The following is a 6,000-nucleotide window of genomic DNA, read 5'->3' as shown; positions in this document are numbered from 1 at the left end:
TGAATGGGGAAACTCTGCTGAACCTGTCCCTCAAGGGGTTTGTGAAATCAGTAAAAGAATTTGTCTAGCTTTCCTTTAGCACTTCCCTGGGGTTAAATACTCAACCCTTTTGAATATATTTATTTTCTTTCAGCATATCAAAGAAGCCACCCATTTAATTTTTTTTTTCTTTAAAAAAACTCAGTCCAACCATAATCAAAGGCAAATCAGATTTTCTAGAATTTAGGAGAAGGAAGAAGCAAGGATTCATATTTTAGATTATGAAGAAAATTCACCTTACCTCTAGATGCAATCCAGATCTTTATTATTTTCAAATTTTTATTCTTCTAAAGGAAGAAAGTTACTTCAGCTCATGTCTCTCTGTGCTGCCAGCACCACTTTCACACAGTCCAAAAGAAGCAACACCTATCCCTTTCTCTGTGTAACTGGCATGTCCAAAGCAGAATGACTGCAGCAACAAGTCCCATACCAGGCACAGAGCTAGCAAAAGAAAAACAGGATATAAAAGCAGCTGCTTGACTTAAGGTAAGTGATGGTAACACATGACTCATGAAAAATGAATTTAACTCCAAAACACTTCTGAGCAAACACAAATCCAGAATGAGCATATTTTATAAGAGCTCACATTGAGTTTATCAAAAGACAGCAGGTAGGAACGGAATTTGTCCTTCATAATATTGTATCTGGAGTGTGTTTAAGAAACAAATATCACTCTTTAAGCATCTGATTCCGGAAGAATTATGAATTTCTGAATCTACTTGCATGTTTGAAAGAATTTCTAAGGTTTAAGAAGTCCTTGTACAGGAGAAACTTGTTTGTAGGTGTGATCAAGCCTAACAGATGTTGACATTTATACATGCTTTTCTCCCAAAATGTACATTTTGCTGTTTATTTAGGAATTCTGTTCCCCCACTCCACACACATATATATATTTTTAAGTGAAATTTTAAATTATAGTCAAAACTGGCATGAAAAACCTTCTGTGGTCCACCAGGTCTTAGAATGTCTCTCTGTAGAAATCTCCTTTCTGAAAGATTTTGGCAATTCTAGCAAGAACGGGCATGCGAATGCACGGATCTGTCAGGGAGGTGTCCTTAAGATATTCAAAACCTGACCACAGCTGGTCCTGGGCAACCTGCTCTGGGTGTCCCTGGTTGAGCAGGGGGGTGGACAAGATGACCTCCAGGTCTCTTCCAACCTTAACCATTTTGTGATTCTGTGGGTATGGACTAGGGCAACGGGTGCTGGAGAAAAGCAGAAGTGAAGACATGCATTTTATCCACATCGGAAAATTTTCACACTCTCCTGTACACGTTTACCTCTGCACAATCCCATACCTTATCTCCCTGCTCTTCATCCCCTATCCTCTCTACAATGTTATGTAGATGAACACTGAAGACATTTTTGCAACAATTCACCTTCCCATATAATTCAAAAAAGGAGTTTTTGTGCAGGGCACCAGAAGAAAAAACAGTTGGAGTGTTGTCAGTCAATATATTTTGGAGATACTCATGGAGAAACTGTCAGGAAGCATACACTGAAAAGCTAGCAATGTAAGTGCAGCTTAAAATATAAATGATTGTATTGCTATCCCAAACTTGGACTTGTCTTCCTAGATGATGTGCCACATTTAAAATACTTTTGAAGAATCTAGAGAAGATGTGAAAAACAGGCTCACCATGAGAGACAAGGTGCAACATTAGCTGTGAAACAGCTTACAAGATTTCCAGTTGCCAGCTATGCCACAGCATGTTTCCAAACCTGTTTTAAATAACACAAAAAATAACAACAATAATAACAAACCTAGATGTTCTATTGAAAATTAACAAGCATTGCTCATATGCCTGCTTTATCTATAAAATGTTTAGAGTCACTAACAAAGAAAGAGTGAAGACTAAATATTAGTAAATGGTACAGGTAATGAAAACCTGGGGTATTAATGTTCAAAACTGCACAGACCATAGTAAACAAGGGCCCAAATGAATATACTAAAAAAAAAAACACCATAAAAGACATTTAATTTTCATATTCTGAGCTTAATAACTACTGGGAATTAATTTCCAGACATGTTAGTTACGGTTGTTATACACCTGAATGCTAAAAGAAGGTCCAGGTCTGGAAGAGAAACCAGGGATGAACAGCTAATGCTCACTTTTGGGGAGAAGGGCGACTACACCATAAGATGTATAAAAATACACAACCTATTTGATGTTATATGCTGTCAGATAATTATCAGAATTGCACAGCTGACTTAATGTTAGAATTATTTGGTTGTGTTTAACTATTAGAGGCTTTAATGTTGGCAGAAATATTTAAGGCCTCCATAGGTACAGTTTTAAGTCAGAAGCAGTAACTGTAAATTAACATTCTGAATGTTATTTGGTCACCTCATAAATTCCTTAGGACTGGATACTCTCTTCAGTGCACTCAGACTTGACCTAATGACTACCCTCTAGTGATCCAAGAGCAGAGTTTATGGTTGTAGGCATTGAACTTTAAGGAGCCTTTGAATAAAAGCCATAAGGCAAATGTGTAATGCATCTACCAATCCACTGGGGAGCTCAACAAAAACACTAATACCTTAGCCAGACGCATAGCTTTAGGCCACTGAAGATAAAAGAAAATGCCCTAATTAATAAGCCACCCACTCCTTCCAATAATTTTCAAATTGCAGACTGAATAAACATTGTGACTAGTTCAACAACAACACATACATATTTAGGAAAGGAAGAGTTAATGGATGTAGCAGATGACGGATTCACCAGCCTTCCTAGAACACAAGGGCTGGTGGGCCCTTGACAGCAGCAGCTGCAGGCTGCTCACGGCCTGCTCCCCAGCTCAGCTGTCACACTGCGGACCGGGGAACGAGGAAGCTCTCTTGGCTTAGCAGCTGTCTCCCTTCATGGATTGCCCAGTTCAACAGACATCACTCCCCGCTCAAATCCTCTTTGCACACTTTTGTGTGGCTTCTGGTTCAAACCTGCCCCAGGGATGCAGAGATGGTCACATCCCGCACTACCTTTCCATGTTAAAACAAAACAAAACAAAACAAAAACAAACAAACAAAAAACAAACAAACAAAAAAAAAAACACAACAAAACAAAACAAAAACAAAACAAAACAAAACAAAAAAAACATTCTGGCATTCAGGCTGGAAAACCAGGTAATCCTGCAAGTGAGCCGAACCAGCCACTTTGACGCTTTCAGAGACAGCAGTTACAATTTCATAACGAACTTCAAAATAAATAAGGTAAACGTGCCTAAGTCACAGACTGCTCTGTGAAGGATACCAGAGATAGCCATCTTCCTAAGCGTAGCTGCGCTTCCTTCAGTGGCAACAAAATACTGTGGATAAGTGCTGAGACATGTCTGTAAGTGAGCTTGTGTTCAAAAGCGAGGCTCTTATCTTTGTAATCTTCTCACTGCGATAGGAGCCGGGTAAGCAAAGCCAAGGTTAGACACTGTTCGGCTAACAATAGAAGCATGTGGTGCCTTTCAGAGCATGAATGCCAGCTTTTGACTGCAGGTGCTCTTGTGGTGGGGCCACAGGAGGAAAGCAATAACTGTCATCCTTTTCCATTCAATTTACAGTCAAAAGAGTGTTTGTAATTTAGTAGTTGACTGGCTGAAGCTCAGCCCATATGGTAGGTGTTGTTCAGCAAACGAAAAAAAAAAGCCGACAACATACAGTACTTCAACCAGAAAGAACAGGCAGTCTGTGCCTCAGCTACAAGGCGATGCTGGCCCACTTTCATTCATATTTAAATGCACACGTTTACACTGGGAAAGGGACACCAAGCCACATTTCCTAATACTGCAAATTATTGCTTTCCTTTAGGTCTTGTGTATTATACACAAAGAGGAAAAAAAGTGAATGCAGATTTGCATCAACGTCCCATGAGGAACGTTAAAGGTTAGAAGCAAAACCAGCTGGAAAATGCAAAAAGAGCACAACACAGATTATGGTTGGGTTCCTTTTTCCAGAATATTTCTCTCCCATTTACCTTCTGAACAGCAGCTCTAAAAGGCCCAGAAGTCGCTGTCTACAGCCCATAATTCTGTACACAAAGAAACGGAAACTGCATAGACCATTTTAAACACAGCTATGAGATGAAATGTAATTCTGAATGAAATGTCTGGATATATGAAGACAGTCTCATTTGTCTGTCAGTAACTTGGCTGTTATTGACATTTCCTTTAAAACAGAAAAAAAAGTTTAACATGGCATATACCTCCCTTGGACTCTTATGTGGAAAAGAATTCTTTGAGCAAGTAACTTGAAGAATGACACTGAAGTGTGGGATGATGATTTCAGGTTTAGTTTTAGATCAGGGGAGTACTGTTAAATAAAATAGCTATCGAAACAGTGTGCACTGGCTGGTTGGAAAAAGTCAAAAGACAAGGAAGACTGCAGGATGTTCAACAGTTCTGTGGCTTCCCAGGAAAATAAGAATTAAAAATAATTAAAGCAAAAGAGGCAAAGAGAAAAAGAAACGTGCTGGAAGGAGGAAAGGAAAAGGGGACAAACCTAATCATTTCTACAAGTGAATCTCACTTCTGTCCAGCAAAGTTTTTAAAAACATTTATAGAATCTCTGGACCTGGAACTGATACATAACTTCAAGTGAAGATGTGGTTATTTCAATTGCAATTAGCTTTGTACAAAAATGCAGGGCTTATGAACTTCGTTTTTTCCTGTGCAAACTGAACTCAGAGACAGGAACTTCACAGAAATTGTATTTATATATCACTGTACACATTGGCAGTTACTGCCAGGCAGCCTTTTTTTGTCCATTTTACCTTTAATTTAGGACAGGACACAGATCATACTAATAAGCCAAAAAGGACATGTCAGCCTCAAATGACATCAATATAAAAATGGTCAAAAGTAGCATCTATGCTCTTCCACCAGTTCCCAAACTGTCCAGCAGCATAGGTACCTTGCCATAAGGTCTTCCTATGGACAGTTTTCTCTTCCTGTTGCATGTCAAAAGCCTTACAACAAAACAGGAAACTGAAAAAGCAGGAAAAAGACTAAAAGTTACCATATGAAAATCAGTGTGAAGACACTGGTTTGGATTTGGATTTTAGCACAGTTATATGAGGCATTAATTAGACACTAAAATTTAAGACCAATAACAGAGAAAAGCAGTAACGCCCTGAAGACACACAGGCCAGCACAGGGAAGGAGCAACAGAGGAAAAAGGCTTTCTTTGCTTCAACCCAGTTACAGGCTGTGGCAGGAAAATTCAGTTCTTCAGACTCAAAAACTGGAGCTTTTTGCTACTTGCAATACCCTGGATGACTACATCAAAGTATTTACTAAAGAAACTGCTATGCACCATTCAGAAGAATTTTGAAAGAACCATTTGCAAGAATGGAAAAGCACCATTTGCTCCACTGGAAATATGCGGTGTTAAATGAGAAAAACCTGTTGGTTGGTTCACAATAGATTGGCTTTCTCTATAAATGAAGGACATTTGCTGTAAGTAAACTGATACATTTTGATTTTTTGCTCTGAAATTTAAAAGTTGGTGATTGTGAAGAAGAGTTTATCTTTGTTGCTGTACTTCAGGCTAATTAATAAAGCTATTTTGATCACAAAATTAGAAGAAAACACCTAAGTTACTGGATGTTTGTACCACATGGGTACAGTGGCATATAACAGGCACGTCAGAAACATTAGGTGTGGCTATATGTATCCCAATTTATTATCTTTAAAGTGTTGTTTTGAGCAGCTAAGGTAGTTGCATATCTAACAATATTAACATAAGCATGTTGCATCCTACGGTATATTTCTGCAGGTTTTATTAGCAAGGCCGGGAGTCAACATTACTGATTTACAGTCTGTAAAAAGGGTGATGTCATTGAAATGTGAAGAAGGTCAGAATCCCCAAAGACAAATTATCTTAACAATAGAATGAGATCATTCCATATACTCATCTGCTCCAAGGAGCAATAATCAAGCAAACCTACACGTAAAGACTATGCTGAGCATTAG

This window comes from Aythya fuligula, chromosome 11, assembly GCF_009819795.1.
Source record: "Aythya fuligula isolate bAytFul2 chromosome 11, bAytFul2.pri, whole genome shotgun sequence".
In the NCBI taxonomy this organism is placed as follows: domain Eukaryota; kingdom Metazoa; phylum Chordata; class Aves; order Anseriformes; family Anatidae; genus Aythya; species Aythya fuligula.
Note: the sequence above shows the minus strand (reverse complement) of the source record.